We start from the raw sequence: 17,889 nt of genomic DNA, 5'->3' as shown, positions 1-17,889 counted from the left end.
AGACGGTGTGTTCCACTCCAAGGTGTTCTCCAGGTTGCCTTTCCTGAGCTTCTATCTTCAGGCTCTCGTTTAGTAGTTGTTGGAAACTACACTGCATTAGGCCTACAAAATGGGTATGGGGTGTAGAGAGATGGTGTGTTCCACTCCAAGGTGTTCCCCAGGTTTCCTCGCCATTGCTTCAATCTTAATGCTCTCGTTTAGTAGTTGTTGGAAACTACGCTGCATTAGGCCTACAAATTGGGTATGGGGTGTAGAGAGATGGTGTGTTACACTCCAAGGTGTTCCCCAGGTTTCCTCTCCATTGCTTCGATCTTCTGGCTCTCGTTTAGTAGTTGTTGGAAACTACACTGCGTTAGGCCAACAAATTGGGTATGGGGTGTAGAGAGATGGTGTGTTCCACTCCAAGGTGTTCCCCAGGTTTCCTCGCCATTGCTTCGATCTTAATGCTCTTGTTTAGTAGTTGTTGGAAACTACACTGCATTAGGCCTACAAATTGTGTATGGGGTGTAGAGACGGTGTGTTCCACTCCAAGGTGTTCTCCAGGTTGCCTTTCCTGAGCTTCTATCTTCAGGCTCTTGTTAAATAGTGGTTAAATGGAACAACTGCATTTGGCGTACTAGTTGGTTTGGGGCCTACTAACACTGTCTGCCGCTCCTTGCTGTTCTCTTGGTTTCCTGTCCTGAAATTCCATTTTCAGGCTCTCGTTAAGTAGTTGTTAATGTTAGACTGCATTTGGCCTACTAGTTGGGTTGGGGCCTACTATCGGTGTCTGACACTCCTTGCTGTTCTCCTCCACTGAACAAAGCTGTGCCGCCTGTTTACTACGGTTGCCAATTTTGAACTGCATTTCGACTACTTACTGATTTGGGCCTACTCTCTGTGTCAGCCTCTCATTCCAGTTGTCCTCCACTGCAATGCCCCCTGGTTAGTCCTGTGTTACCAATTTTGAACTGCATTTAGCCCACTTTATTCTTTGGGCCTATATCTGTGTTTCCTCTTCATCCTGCCCATTGCCCAGCCAGTGATAGATGAGTCTGCTGGTACATTGACCCATAACGCAAAATTCCCCGTGCACGCTACACAGCAAGATTGTGACCCTGCTGAAAGTCAGGTTCCTCTTCCCGCATACCATACCACCTTACACGGGGACAAAGAGGAAGGTGCAGATGAAAGTGCAGGTTCCTTCATCAGGTGAGGGGAGGAATACTAGTTGGCGACGTCACTGGCACAGGGCCTCTCATAGTACGCAAAAGTGTTGCTGCCGGTGGGAGGCGCCCCCGCCGTGCAAACACACCGCTGTACTTTGAGGGGCCCTGTGCCAGTGCCAATGCCAACGAGTGGGCCCCCCCTGCTTGCTCAGGATCACAGCACTTGCAAAGTTTAAATACTTACCTCTCCCTGCTCCACTGCCGTGACGTGGTCCAGATTTACTGGGCCCACTAATTACTTGAACCAGCCCTACCCACCACAACTTTAGCTAAATGACCCCCAATTTCAAATGCCTTCCAATTATTATAAGGTAAATTACGATTGACAAGCTTCTTTAACAAGAATGGATGTTTTTGCCATTAAAATGGGCAGTGTAGGTGTTTTCCTGACCACCACTCACTGCCGACTATGCTCCCCCATTGACTTGCATTGGGTTTCGTGTTTCGGGCGATACCCGACTTTTCGCGATAATCGGCCGATTCCACTCGACTCGACTTCTAAGATAGTCGGGTTTCGCGAAACACGGCTCGACTCTAAAAAGGTCAAGGTCGCTCAACCCTAGTCAAGACCACAACGTGGTGCTTAGCTTCCTCAAGCCAATGTCGCCACTCCTCAAACGCCCACTTCATAGCCAACAACTCCCGATTGCCGACATCATAATTGCGTTCCGCAGGCGAAAACTTTCTGGAAAAAAAGGGACACGGTTTCATCAAAGAACCATCAGACTCCCTCTGAGACAAAACGGCCCCTGCCCCAATCTCAGAAGCGTCGACCTCAACCTGAAAAGGAAGAGAAACATCCGGCTGACGCAACACAGGGGCAGAAGTAAATCGGCGTTTAAGCTTCTGAAAGGCCTTAACAGCCGCAGAGGACCAATTCGTCACATCAGCGCCTTTCTTCGTTAAATCAGTAAGGGGCTTAACCACACTGGAAAAGTTGGCAATGAAACGGCGATAGAAATTAGCAAAGCCCAAAAATTTTTGAAGGCCCTTCACAGATGTGGGTTTAATCCAGTCATGAATAGCTTGGACCTTAACAGGATCCATTTCTATAGATGAGGGAGAAAAAACAAAACCCAAAAAAGAGACCTTCTGAACTCCGAATAGGCACTTAGACCCCTTCACAAACAAAGCATTATCACAAAGGATCTGGAACACCATCCTGACCTGCTTCACATGAGACTCCCAATCATCGGAAAAAATCAAAATATCATCCAAATATACAACCATGAATTTATCAAGATAATTGCGGAAAATATCATGCATGAAGGATTGGAACACAGATGGAGCATTAGAGAGCCCAAATGGCATCACAAGGTATTCAAAATGGCCTTCGGGCGTATTAAATGCAGTTTTCCTTTCGTCACCCTGTTTAATACGAACAAGATTATATGCCCCTCAGAGGTCAATCTTAGTAAACCAACTAGCCCCCTTAATCTGAGCAAGCAAATCAGTAAGCAGAGGCAAGGGGTATTGGAATTTAACCGTGATCTTATTAAGAAGACGATAATCAATACAGGGTCTCAAGGAGCCATCCTTCTTAGCAACAAAAAAGAAACCCGCTCCCAATTGTGACGAAGAGGGCCGAATATACCCCTTCTCCAAAGACTCCTTAACATAACTCCGCATGGCGGCATGCTCTGGCACAGACAGATTGAAAAGTCGGCCCTTAGGGAACTTGCAACCAGGAATCAAATTAATAGCACAATCACAGTCCCTGTGCGGTGGAAGGGAACTGGACTTGGGCTCATCAAATACATCCTGGAAATCCGACAAAAACTCAGGGACCTCAGAAGAGGGGGAAGAGGAAATTGACATCAAAGGAACGTCACTATGTACCCCTTGACAACCCCAACTAGTCACAGTCATAGTTTTCCAATCCAGCACCGGATTATGTTCCTGTAACCATGGAAAACCCAGTACCACAACATCATGCAGGTTATGCAACACCAGAAAACGGCAATCTTCCTGATGTGCTGGGGCCATGTACATAGTCATCTGTGTCCAGTACTGAGGTTTATCCTTGGCCAATGGTGTAGCATCAATGCCCCTCAAAGGAATAGGGCTCTGCAAAGGTTGCAAGGAAAAACCACAGCGCCTGGCGAATTCTAAGTCCATTAAGTTCAGGGCAGCGCCTGAATCCACAAATGCCATGACAGAAAAGGACGACAATGAGCAAAACAGGGTCACAGATAAGAGAAATTTTGGCTATATAGTACTAATGGTAACAGACCTAGCGACTCTCTTAGTACGCTTAGGGCAATCAGAGATAACATGAGTAGAATCACCACAGTGAAAACACAGCCTATTCTGACGTCTGAATTCCTGCCGTTCTGTTCTAGTCAAAATCCTATCACATTGCATAGGTTCAGGACTCAGCTCCGAGGACACTGCCATATGGTGCACAGCTTTGCGCTCGCGCAGACGCCGATCAATCTGAATAGCTAGAGACATAGATTTGCTCAAACCGGCAGGCGTAGGAAAGCCCACCATAACATCTTTAAGGGCTTCAGAAAGACCTTTTCTGAAAATAGCAGCCAGAGCCTCCTCATTCCATTTAGTGAGCACAGACCATTTTCTAAATTTCTGGCAGTATAATTCTGCCACTTCCTGACCTTGACACAAGGCCAACAGGGTTTTTTCTGCATGATCCACAGAATTAGGTTCGTCATACAATAATCCGAGCGCTTGAAAAAATGCGTCTACATTCAATAATGCCGGATCCCCTGTTTCAAGAGAAAAGGCCCAGTCTTGAGGGTCACCACGCAGCAAGGATATGATGATTTTTACTTGCTGAATGGGATCACCTGAAGAACGGGGTTTCAAAGCAAAAAACAATTTGCAGTTATTTTTAAAGTTCAAAAACTTGGATCTGTCCCCAAAAAACAAATCAGGAGTAGGAATTCTAGGCTCTAAAGCCGGAGTCTGGACAACATAGTCCTGGACACTCTGTACTCTTGCAGCAAGTTGATCCACACGAGAAAACAAACCCTGAACATCCATGCCAGAGCATATATCCTGAACCACCCAGATATCAAGAGGAAAAAAAAGACAAACCAGAGCACAGAAAAAAAAATGGTTCAGAACTTTCTTTTCCTTCTTTTGAGGTGCATTTAATTCATTTTTGGCCACTTGTATTGTTATGATGCGGTGGTTTAGGAGCAACATGGAACGAGCTCTGAAGGAAGTGGTAATTGTACTGACCGCAGTCCCTAAGCTCAACACAACACTAGAAGTAGCCTTGGGTGCTCCTAACTCTCCCTAGGCACCTCGTCACCGCCTAAGAGCTAACTACCCCTAAAGATAGAAGCAGGAAAACTATCTTGCCTCAGAGAAAATCCCCAAAGGATAGATTAGCCCCCCACAAATAATGACTGTGAGTGGAGAGGGAAAAGACATACACAGAATGAAACCAGGATGAGCACAGGAGGCCAGTCTAACTTGATAGATAGGACAGGATGGAATACTGTGCGGTCAGTATAAAACACTACAAAAATCCATGCAGAGTTTACTAAAAATCTCCACACCTGACTAAGGGTACCGTCACACAGTGCAATTTTGATCGCTACGACGGCACGATTCGTGACGTTCGAGCGATATAGTTACGAGATCGCAGTGTCTGACACGCTCCTGCGATCAGGGACCCCGCTGAGAATCGTACGTCGTAGCAGATCGTTTGAAACTTTCTTTCGTCGTCTAGTGTCCCGCTGTGGCGGCATGATCGCATGGTGTAACATATATTGTATACGATGTGCGCATAGTAACCAACGGCTTCTACATCGCACATACGTCATGAAATTATCGCTCCAGCATCGTAGATTGCAAAGTGTGACAGCAGTCTACGACGCTGGAGCGATATTGTTACGACGCTGGAGCGTCACGGATCGTACCGTCGTAGCGATGAAAATTGCACTGTGTGACGGTACCCTAAAGGTGTGGAGGGTAAATCTGCTTCCCAGAGCTTCCAGCAAGACAGAAGTAATTCATACTGATAACGCTGGACAAACATAGAAGCACAGAACGGATAAGTCCACAATCTGTGAACAGAAAAGAGCAAGCAAAAACTTAGCTTTGCTGAACTGGTCAGTATAACAGGGAACTCCAAAGAGATGTGAATCCAACCAGGAACCATTTACAAGTGGCGCTGGCTGAAGGACAGAGCAGGCATAAATAGCCGAGCAGAAAAGACGATTAGTGGAAGCAGCTGAAGACAGCTAACTCCAAGGAGCAGCCATACCACTTGAAACCACAAGAGGGTGCCCAAGAGCAGAACTCACAAAAGTGCCACTTTCAACCACCGGAGGGAGCCCAAGAGCAGAATTCACAACACATGCCCCTTTTTAGCCCCTGTGACGCCGCAGAAAGCAAGCCAATCACTGTCATGCCCTTCGCTAAGATGGTATGGACCGAGGCCTATGTCATCATGCTGCCCACACTCTGCGTCCTCCTTCATTGGCTGAAAAATCACACTGAAAGCATCATACAAAACCCGACTTTTGAGCACAAATCGTCGACCTCATGGCCGTTCCCAGACTAGGATTGGGTCGGGTTTCATGAAACCCGACTTTGCCGAAAGTCGGTGATTTTGGAATTTGTCCGATCTGTTTCGCTCAACCCTAGTGTTGACATTTGTGGTGGGCACACAAAAGTTTGCCACAGTTGGGCCATACTGGTCTTGCCTTGTGCTGAGGCACTGCTTCTGCTCCCTGTTTGTGCTGACCTTCCTCCACTGCCTCGACGCACTGAGCTGCTTTGTAAAGCACTAGCAGCACTGCTCTCAGTTGGACAGGAGAAGATGATGGAATGCACCAGTGTGTCTTGGTACTCCCGCATTTTACGCTCCCGGTTCAACGGTGTTATGAGGCTTTGTAAGTTGTCCCGGTAGCGCGGATCTAGGAGGGTGTACACCCAATAATCATCCGTGCTGAGAATGTGGGCAATGCAGCGGTCGTTTCTCAGGTACTGTAGCATGAAATCAACCATGTGCTGCAGACTGCCAACTGGCCAAGAAACGCTGTCCCCTGCTTGAGGCGTGATCTCTGCCTGCTTTGCATCACCCCATCCTCACTCTATACACTGAATACGTGAGAATTGTGTAACTCCCTCCTCTGGACCGATGTCTTCCTCCATTGACTGCTCCTCATCCTCCACACAAAGTGTCCCCTGCCTAGGCCTTTGTGAGGAACCACGTTGCGCTGACTGTCCAGAAGCAGATGGAATTGGTGACTCTCATCTTCCACCTCTTCCACAACATCATCCCTTAGCGCTTGCAGTGTTCTTTCAAGCAGGCAGATAAGGGGGACAGTCATGCTGACTAGTGCATCATCTGAACTCGCCATTCGTGTGGAATCATCGAAGGCACGCAAAACCTGGCAGACGTTCTTCATAGTGGCCCACTCAGTGGTTGTGAAGTCTGAATGGCGTGCAGTGCGACTTCTTTGCGCTTGATGCAGCTAGTACTCCATTACTGCTTGCTGCTGCTCACACAACCGCTCCAACATATGTAACGTGGAATTCCACCTGGTGGGCAGGTCACATGTGATGCGATGTTCTGGAAGGCGGAATCAGCGCTGCAAAGATGCAATGCGCGATCTTGCCATGCTGGAACGCCACAAGTGAGCACACTCTAGGAGGACCTTGTGCAGCAGTGCATCAGGATCCGGATAGTCCCTCAAAAAACTCTGAATGACCAAGTTGAGCACATGTGCCAGACATGGAATGTGAGTAAGATTGACTAGGGCCAGAGCTGCCACCAGATTTCGGCCATTGTCACATTGGCTGGAGATTGACTGGCACAAACCACACATCGCTCTCCTGCTTGATGGCATTCCAGAGCTCCTGCGCTGTGTGGCGTCGATTCCCCAAATAAATTAATTTCAATACAGCCTGTTGACATTTGGCCATGGCTGTGCTCATATCGGTTGTAACAGGTAAACGTTCACGGGTCCATGTGGAAGTGGACTGTGATGGCTACTGCAGCGATGATTCTGAGGAACTTAAGTATGAGGAGGAGTCAATGTGTACAGACTGGATTCCTGCAATCTTTGGAGTTGGCAGAACACGTCCTGCACCACTCACATAATCTGTACCCGGCTCCACAACATTAACCCAATGGGCAGTGAGGGAAAGGTATCGCCCCTGTCCATGGTGACTGGTCCATGCATCGGTGGTGAGGTGGACCTTGCTACTGACGGTGTTCAGTAGCGCGTGTTTTGTGTCCCTCCACATGCTTTTGCAGGGCAGGGACGGCTTGCCTGCTGAAATAAAAGCAGCTGGGCACATTGTATTGTGGGACTGCCAATGCCATCACGTTACGGAAGGTGTCAGTCTCCACCAGCCTGAATGACAGCATTTCAAGGGACAGTAGTTTTGCAATGCTAGCATTTAGAGCCTGTGCTCGGGGGTGGTTTGCCGAGAATGGCCACCTTTTCTCCCATGCCTGTGCTACCGATGGCTATAGAGTGCCAAAGTGGAGGCTACAGGCACCGCAGTCTTCCCCCTCCCTCTCCCTCTTTGGGCCTCTCGGGGAATCTCTTCCTCAGAGCTACTCCCACCACATTCCTGTACCTCACGCCATGATGGGTCAAGGACCTCATCATCTACACTACCCTCTTCCACCAACTGCTTCTCCTGGGTAGTGTCGGCAGCACAGTACGCACCAGAAAGTGGCACCTGAGTCTCATCATCAGATGTGTACTGAGGTGTGCTGACCGGAGGCACTGGCCCACCCACCTCTTCAGAATCAGAGAGACAAAGCTGTTGGGCATCACTGCATACTGCCTCTTCTTCAATTTCTCCAATGCTGCTTGGCTGGCCCCCCTCTTTCCAAGCCAAGAGATTCAGAGAATTTATTTTTTATTTTTTTTATTGAACTGTTCTGTCTGGTGCAATCCCCATTAGGAAATGTGCTCCACGATTGTTAATGCCATCCAGTGCACATCTTGCCATATGTATGCAATCCTTGAGCAGCCGATCGAGGGTGCATACTGCTGTGCGAGATGTGAGCACGTTGTGCATTTGGAAACCCAGATTCTGACTCTAAATGTGCAGCTGGCAACACTGAGATCCATAGACAATATGGAGAGGAGTCTTCTGCTCACGGAGCAGACGCTCAATGGGACAGATGAGGGGGGATGGTGGGATGGAGCTGCAGGACAATGAAGTAGCAAGCTGGGTAACAGCTAGGAAGCGGGGTAGAGGGAAGAGTGCCAGGGAGGCTAGTCCTGACCTGGCACACCCCAATAAGTTTGCTAAGTTGGCAGATGAGGGGGGTGACAGTACAGGGGTAGCACTGCTGCAGCCAGGCATGTCCTCTGAAAGCCGGAGGAGTGACTGCTCCAGTAAGGAGGGAAATAGGAGAGCAGGGCAGGCCAGACAGGTGCTCGTAGTGGGTGACTCAATTATTAGGGGAACAGATAGGGCAATCTGTCACAAAGACAGGGATCGTCGAACGGTGTGCTGCCTACCTGGCGCTCGAGTCCGACACATCGCTGATCGGGTGGACAGATTATTGGGAGGGGCTGGTGAGGACCCAGCGGTCATGGTGCACATTGGCACTAATGACAAAGTTAGAGGTAGGTGGAAGGTCCTTAAAGATGATTTCAGGGAATTAGGCTGCAAGCTGAAAGCAAGGACCTCCAACGTGGTATTTTCCGAAATACTGCCGGTACCACGTGCCACGCCAGAGAGGCAACGGGAGATTAGGGAGGTTAATAAGTGGCTCAAGAATTGGTGTAGGAAAGAGGGGTTTGGGTTCCTGCAGAACTAGGCCAACTTCTCAGTTGGCTACAGGCTCTACGCTAGGGACGGGCTGCACCTCAATGGGGAGGGTGCAGCTGTGCTGGGGGAGAGAATGGCTAGAAGGTTGGAGGAGTGTTTAAACTAGTAATTGGGGGGGAGGGTATTCATTTTATAGAAGGGAAAGATAGGGCAGACAGAGACCTGGGCACAAATAAGGAAGTTGGGGGTGGCGGTGGCATGGGGGGTGGGGTCAGAACAGTTAATAATTTAAGAAATAGAAGTACAGAGAGGAACATAAAGTGCATGTATACTAATGCCAGAAGCCTCGCCAACAAAATGGACGAATTAGAACTAATGTTGTTGGAGCATAATTATGACATGGTGGGGATATCTGAAACGTGGCTGGATGAGAGCCATGACTGGGCTGTTAACTTGCAGGGCTATAGCCTGTTCAGAAATGACCGTACAGATAAGCGAGGGGGTGGGGTGTGTCTATATGTAAAATCGTCCTTAAAACCCATCCTGCGCGATAATATAGGTGAATTTAATGAAAATGTAGAATCCCTGTGGGTGGAGATAAGGGGAGGGGGAAAAAATAATAAATTACTGATAGGGGTTTGTTATAAATCTCCAAAAATAATGGAAGCAATGGAGAATATCCTCGTAAAGCAAATAGATGAAGCTGCGACTCAAGGAGAAGTCATTATTATGGGGGACTTCAACTACCCTGAAATAGATTGGGGAACAGAAACCTGCAGTTCCAGCAAAGGTAATCGGTTTTTGACAACTATGAGAGACAATTACCTTTCACAACTGGTTCAGGACCCAACAAGAAGGGGGGCACTGCTAGACATAATATTAACCAACAGGCCAGACCGCATATCAAATATAAGGGTTGGGGGTCACTTGGGCAATAGCGATCACAAAATAATAAGTTTTCATGTATCCTTTAAAAAGATGTGTAGTAGAGGGGTTACAAGGACACTAAACTTCAGGAGGGCAAATTTCCAACGGATGAGAGAGGATCTTGGTGCAATTAACTGGGACGATATCCTGAGACACAAAAATACACAAAGAAAATGGGAGACGTTTATTAGCATCCTGGATAGGACCTGTGCACAGTATATACCGTATGGGAATAAACATACTAGAAATAGGAGGAAACCAATATGGCTAAATAGAGCTGTAAGGGGCGCAATAAGTGACAAAAAGAAAGCATTTAGAGAATTAAAGGAAGTAGGTAGTGAGGAGGCATTAAATAAATACAGAAAATTAAATAAATTCTGTAAAAAGCAAATCAAGGCAGCAAAGATTGAGACAGAGAGACTCATTGCCAGAGAGAGTAAAAATAATCCTAAAATATTCTTTAACTACATAAATAGTAAGAAACTAAAAAATGATAGTGTTGGCCCCCTTAAAAATAGTCTGGGTGAGATGGTGGATGAGGATGAGGAAAAAGCCAATATGCTAAATGACTTTTTTTCATCAGTATTTACACAAGAAAATCCCATGGCAGACAAAATGTCTAGTGATAAAAATTCCCAATTAAATGTCACCTGCTTAACCCAGCAGGAAGTGCGGCGGCGTCTAAAAATCACTAAAATTGACAAATCTCCGGGCCCGGATGGGATACACCCTCGAGTACTGCAGGAATTAAGTACAGTCATTGATAGACCATTATTTTTAATCTTTAAACACTCCATAATAACAGGGTCTGTGCCACAGGACTGGCGTATAGCAAATGTGGTGCCAATATTCAAAAAGGGAACAAAAACTGAACTCGGAAATTATAGGCCAGTAAGCTTAACCTCTACTGTGGGTAAAATCCTGGAGGGCATTCTAAGGGACGCTATACTGGAGTATCTGAAGAGGAATAACCTCATGACCCAGTATCAGCACGGGTTTACTAGGGACCATTCATGTCAGACTAATTTGATCAGTTTCTATGAAGAGGTAAGTTCCGGATTGGACCAAGGGAAAGCAGTGGATGTAGTGTATATGGACTTTTCAAAAGCTTTTGATACGGTGCCACACAAAAGGTTGATACATAAAATGAGAATAATGGGGATAGGGGAAAATATGTGCAAGTGGGTTGAGAGCTGGCTCAGGGATAGGAAACAAAGGGTGGTTATTAATGGAGCACACTCGGACTGGGTAGCGGTTAGCAGTGGGGTACCACAGGGGTCAGTATTGGGCCCTCTTCTTTTTAACATATTTATTAATGACCTTGTAGGGGGCATTCAGAGTAGAATTTCAATATTTGCAGATGACACTAAACTCTGCAGGGTAATCAATACAGAGGAGGACAATTTTATATTACAGGATGATTTATGTAAACTAGAAGCTTGGGCTGATAAATGGCAAATGATAAATGTAAGGTCATGCACTTGGGTAGAAGTAATAAGATGTATAATTATGTGCTTAATTCTAAAACTCTGGGCAAAACCGTCAATGAAAAAGACCTGGGTGTATGGGTGGATGACAAACTCATATTCAGTGGCCAGTGTCAGGCAGCTGCTACAAAGGCAAATAAAATAATGGGATGCATTAAAAGAGGCATAGATGCTCATGAGGAGAATATAATTTTACCTCTATACAAGTCACTAGTTCGACCACACTTAGAATACTGTGCACAGTTCTGGTCTCCGGTGTTTAAGAAAGACATAGCTGAACTGGAGCGGGTGCAGAGAAGAGCGACCAAGGTTATTAGAGGACTGGGGGGTCTGCAATACCAAGATAGGCTATTACACTTGGGGCTATTTAGTTTGTAAAAACGAAGACTAAGGGGTGATCTTATTTTAATGTATAAATATATGAGGGGACAGTACAAAGACCTTTCTGATGATCTTTTTAATCATAGACCTGAAACAGGGACAAGGGGGCATCCTCTGCGTTTGGAGGAAAAAAGGTTTAAGCATAATAACAGACGCGGATTCTTTACTGTAAGAGCAGTGAGACTATGGAACTCTCTGCCGTATGATGTTGTAATGAGTGATTCGTTACTTAAATTTAAGAGAGGACTGGATACCTTTCTGGAAAAGTATAATGTTACAGGGTATATACACTAGATTCCTTGATAGGGCGTTGATCCAGGGAACTAGTCTGATTGCCGTATGTGGAGTCGGGAAGGAATTTTTTTCCCCAATGTGGAGCTTACTCTTTGCCACATGGGTTTTTTTTGCCTTCCTCTGGATCAACATGTTAGGGCATGTTAGGTTAGGCTATGGGTTGAACTAGATGGACATATAGTCTTCCTTCAACCTTAATAACTATAAAAAAAAAAAAAAAAAAAAGAGATGGCTCCTATCCTGGGCTCTCTGACTTCCTGGGCTATTTGGCAGGTGGTGAAGAGACAGATGGGTGCTCTCCAGTGCTCTGTGCCTCAGAGGATGTGGCACTAATTGAAGTTGATGCGTTAGCTGCCATCCATCCGACCACGGCTTCAATTTGTTATTCCCACAGCAGCAGGGTACGGTGATCTCCTACAAAGCTGCACATGAAGGACTGTTCCCTGCTGAAACTGGTTGATGATGAGTCACCGGTGCCCGCAGCAGGCACAGAATCCGCATGTCCTCTCCCTGCTCCATGCCCACGCCCACCCCAATGTGCCTTACTCCCTGCCTCCTTCATCTTGGTAGACTGATAAAGATAGGCAGAAAAGTACTAAGGGCTTAGTGTGCTTATTCCTGAACAGCTCCTAACAGGTATAAGAAACACTAATTTTCTAAAGTGTGGACTAGACTTTCATATGAGCTAATGTGGCCTACACAACTGTAGAAGTGGTGTGTTTGGTGAACTTTATTTTTATTTTTTGCAGAACAGACTACAGAGTGAGCTGCACTCACACACAGACCGTGCAGACAGCCGTGAACGGCGCTGCAAGGCCAAAACAAGCTCTCTATGTAATCCTATATAGTGTTTTTCCACACTCTAGCAGAATATGGATGGAAAGCCACTAATAGGATAAATTTGAAAAAATGTGCAGCAGGCTGCACTAATTGCAAAAAAGGACAATGGATTGAACAGTATGAGGCAGTGACGCACCCTTAGCTGACTACAACCAGCGGTGGCTGCGGACAGACTACAGAGTGAGCTGCAGTCACACACACAGAGACCTCGCAGACAGCTGTGAACAGCGCTGCAAGGCAAAAGCAAGGTTTTCACACAGTGGTTGCTAAATTAGCCTGGGTAAAGCACAATGAAGCAAATCGCTATGTCTAAACTGGCCCTCAGTCAGAACACAGCGTCCTGTTCCTAATTGAATTCACAGCAGAGTGAGCCCAAAATGGTGGCGGCGACTTTTATAGTGCATCATGACATCATTTCAGCAGCCAATCACAGCCATGCCAGTAGTTACATGCCTACCATGCAGAACAGGATGTGCCCACACTTATAATCATTCCTCATTGGCTGAATTCGGGCTCTTTGAATTATGGGAACTTCCGATTCCGGTATCCAATATACTGAAAGTATCGGAACTCGGTATCGGAATTCCGATACCGCAAATATCGGCCGATACCTGATACTTGCGGTATCGGAATGCTCAACACTAGCAATATATTGTCATTTTTTTTCAAAACAATACAGTTATTCAAGCTTCAACATCCTAACATTATGCTTTTGAGGTAAATACATGCACTTAAGTAAGACAAAATATTACCAAAGTTGGCCAACCTCTTTAAGATTGCACCTCTACAAATGAAACAGCTTATACCATTTGCACTCAGGCTAAAATGTAATAACTAATTAAAGATCATTATTGCTGTAAATCCATTTTAAGTAATACAAAATTAATATGCAGGGATTAATGTTATAATTCAGTGCTTTGCATAATTGATTTTGATTTCTCAAGTGCTTGATTCAGCATAAGGACTTTCCAAAATTACTAATTTTTAAATTTCAAATCACATCTTAGATATTACCCACTTTCTAAAAACTTTACAAAATGCAACAGAAATCCATAGTAATGTTTCTTGATGCTCACTAAGTATTTTTGTAAATCAATTGAGTTGTACATTTTATGTTAAAGACACAGCTTTGGCAGGATTTCTCAGAGGGCATGAATTATTGATAAGAACTAGGCAGTCAGGCCAAGTGTTTCTGAATATATACTGTATTTCTGCAGAAACTCTGGTTTTCTTGCAGAATCTAAGTCCTAAAAACAACTTGGTAATATAACTCTTTAGCCATTGATACTATTAAAATATTCTAAAATGTTTTGGTTTAGTACCTAGGAAATAATCTGTAATGGACAGAAGCACTTCTGCCAAGAAATGGTCTGTCTGATAAGATACACAAGAGCATTTTGTTCTTTATTCTCTAGTTCAGTTCTAGACTGATAAAACGTTCATTGTTTCTATGTAGTCATCCGGGAAATAAGCATGATATGCATATTAATAATAATATAAAAATACAAAGAATAGTAATACGAGAATAAGTCAAAAGATTTTCCGCACTCTGGCTGTACTAAAACTTCTGTTGGCCGCACTATCTAATCACTGCTTTCTGTATGATATTGCAGTATCTTACTGTTGTGCCGGTCTGATCGTATTACGCCAGTTTATTTGTGACTGCAGTCCAAGAAACAGTGCTTGCTCCATTTGAGATTTGCAGAAAAAAGTGCTGACATTTATAGGAGAATTTGCACAAAGTATGGAGGAAGTGCTCACAAAAAAGGGTATATGAATGGATATTGAGGCTCAAGGAAAGTCGAACAAGTTTCAGCAATGAAGGAGGAGATGGACATCCATTCATGTCAATGAATGATGACAACTTTGAACGTGCAAGTGAATCACTGATTCTGATGGATAGACGAGTAACACTAAGCAATCAACTCTATGATAACTAAGATTCATGTCTGATGAAAAGGTGAAGATACTGATACATTTGAGTTTCACAGCTCAGCCTAAAATATTCAAATTCAAATTCCACCCAGGACAACATCTGCAAGGAGTTTGCATGTTCTTCCCGTGTTGGCGTGGGTTTCCTCCGGGTACTCCAGTTTCCGCCCACATTCCAAAGACATACTGAGAGGGAATTTAGATTGTGAGCCCCATGGAGACAGTGATGATAATGTATGTAAAGCGCTGTGGAATTAATCATGCTATATAAGAGAATAACATCAATAAAAAATTAATAAGAGCAGCAAAGCTTTTCATCACAGCAAAGTTAAATGTGCATGTGTACATACTCAATTTCAAAATTCAGAATTTTTTTAAACCACTTAAAAATAAAAAATAACTACAAAACCAATGGAAAACTGTACTTTTTTCCATCTCACTTTTATATATTCCCCATTTTTCAGTACATTACATAGTAAAATGAATGGCTTTACACAAAACCTTCTTCACACATCTATTTTGATGTAAAAATAAAAAAAAATATGGCTTTTGAAAGAAAAAGAGAAAAATGTAACAAAAATTAAAATTTTACTTGGGGTTAAATGACCAAGTCTATCAAAAAAAGAACCACTTCTTACTCTTGCTACTTGTCCTTTATAGTGGTTCTCCAAATAAAACAACAACTTTAAAAGTAATAATTTAAAACCTAAAACATCAAAGATAACAGAACTAATGCATCTAGGCCACCAAGAAATGGACAGCTAGACTAGCAGAGATTGAAATCATGCGTCTCTGTAACTCTGAAACAGTAGCTGTCTGGCATAGTCGCATTGAATTGCTTTGCACTAATCCTATACTGAAGAACATCCCTTGCCACTTTTATTGACAGAGCAAATACAAAAGAAAGCAAAGAATACCAACAAGGGGAAATTGCATTGTACTAGAGTAAAATTTATAATCCAGAATTATATTCAAGAACATGCACATGTTGTATTGGAGAATTAAGCCTTACTTTGCTGTTTGTCAACTTTCATACCACTCAGCTGGAAAAGCAGTCTTTAGAAATAATCCATAATATACTGAATTTTACATTGTAAACTAGGACAGGTAATAGATATAGCAACTATGCTTCCAGAAATATTGCATGTAAAGCCTAGACCACCACAGATAATTTACACATCCATTAGTTCAACAAAGACACATTTGTTTAAATCTTTATTTCACCATGAATTCCAAACAGGCCACCAGAACACATAAGCTATTATTCTCTCAAGCTTGTTATCAAAACTGTCTTGTAACTTCAATTTGTCCCAATATCCCACCTACGGTATTCTATGTGTCATTCATAGGGGCCAAAAGTTTTTAAAAAAAGTTTTTGGATGGGTCCTCACACTTGATATCTCTTCATATAATGTATCTGCATGTGCCGCAAAGTTGTGTTTCTTGGAAAAATGTTTCTCTTAACAATGTTGCAGCTTTGCAAAGCCCAAAAGTCAAATTGATAATGAACTGTCACTTTTAACACACTAGATAGAGGCTCGATGCTATCACATCAGGAGGGCGGTAATGTCACGATGGGGGCGGGCTTTGCAGCATTGAGAATCTCCCACCATGTGCTCCCCCACCTATCCACTCTCTCTTTTCCCATGTGCTGACTTCTCCCATCTGTGCTCTCTTTTTTGACCTGTCTACCTCATGTTCTATCCCCCCGTCTGCTGTCTTTCTCCTTCATGTGCTGTGTTCTCCCCTCATGAGCTGTCTCTCTCACCCCTGCGCACTTTATCACTTCCTCATCTGCTGTGTTCTCCTCTTATATCATCTCTTCTTTGACCTGTGTACCCCATGTGCTCTCGTACATGGTCAGACACAGACAATTTTTAAAATGAACTTTTGTTTGTGGGAAAACCCCTATAATGTGACCGGCTTCCTCTGCCTGTAGACACATCACATATCTCCCGCCGGGGTCAGCCGAATCCTGATCCTGGTGACGGCATGTTCCTGATGGTGTTCAGCTGATGGTACCACACAAGAGGCTGCATACGGCGTATACAGTGTGTGTGTGTGTGTGTGTGTGTGGTGCATATGGCATATGCAGTGTGTGTTTGTGTGTGTGGTGTGTACAGTGCATACAGTGTGTGTGTGGGTGTGTAGTGCGTACAGCGTACACTGTGTGTGGTGCAACAGTATTCCGCTGGTGGTACCGCTCAAGAGGCTGGTACCACCAGCAGTTTCCATATTGAGACACCCATCACTTGGGTGTCCCAATATGGCGGTCAGTGAACTTCCTCCGCTAGGAATTTTGGGATCTGCACACATCTGACCGGAACAGTATGTGAAGACATTACAAGGTGAGTATATATTAAGATGATCACACATGGGGTTTGGTAGAGTTGTTATAGTAAGCTTTAAATGCATATTTTGTTTTATCCATTTTTTTTTTATTTTAAAATGCATTATAGCATGGTGCAAAAGAGCACACCTTTTACAAGAAGGGGTCATCATAAGCTGTAGAATTTAGGTTCTCTATCTCTGCAAACAGATATGATTTTGTTAGATGTAAAATGGTTACAGTGCAAAGGAACTTATGTAATTAGAAAAAAATAAAAGGTACGGAAAGTGATACCTTATCTCCTAGTCTGTTATGACACAATGAGATGTAATTATGGTCTAAGTGATGAAGGATCTTATTGTGCCAACATGCTGTACATGCTGCAAAAATACCAAAAATATTAATTCTCAGAGTACATTTGTACTAAAACCATCAACTTACTTACATTTACCATCTCTTCTGTATTACAAACCACAAGTACAAGGGATCATTTTCTGCATTACTTTAGTATTAAACCATAAGTCAATTCCCCTATTTTTAAAAGGTTGCTTTGTGGTTGCCCTTATGGTCTGGGATGGATTAATAGTTTCATTTTCACATACACAGTTTGTAGTTACCAACAATCATGTTTATAGTATAGAAATATGTTTTGATTTTATTTCGGAACCTTCACACTGGGTAGAATAATAGATGTTTTATTCTTTACTACTATGGTTAATTTCAGTTTAATAATTTTAGATATATATTACATTCTGTTCTTCTTTTCAAATGG

The sequence above is a fragment of the Ranitomeya imitator genome, chromosome 1 (genome assembly GCF_032444005.1).
Source record: "Ranitomeya imitator isolate aRanImi1 chromosome 1, aRanImi1.pri, whole genome shotgun sequence".
Taxonomy (NCBI): domain Eukaryota; kingdom Metazoa; phylum Chordata; class Amphibia; order Anura; family Dendrobatidae; genus Ranitomeya; species Ranitomeya imitator.
The sequence above is the reverse complement of the archived record's forward strand: the minus strand, read 5'-3'. Positions refer to the sequence as shown.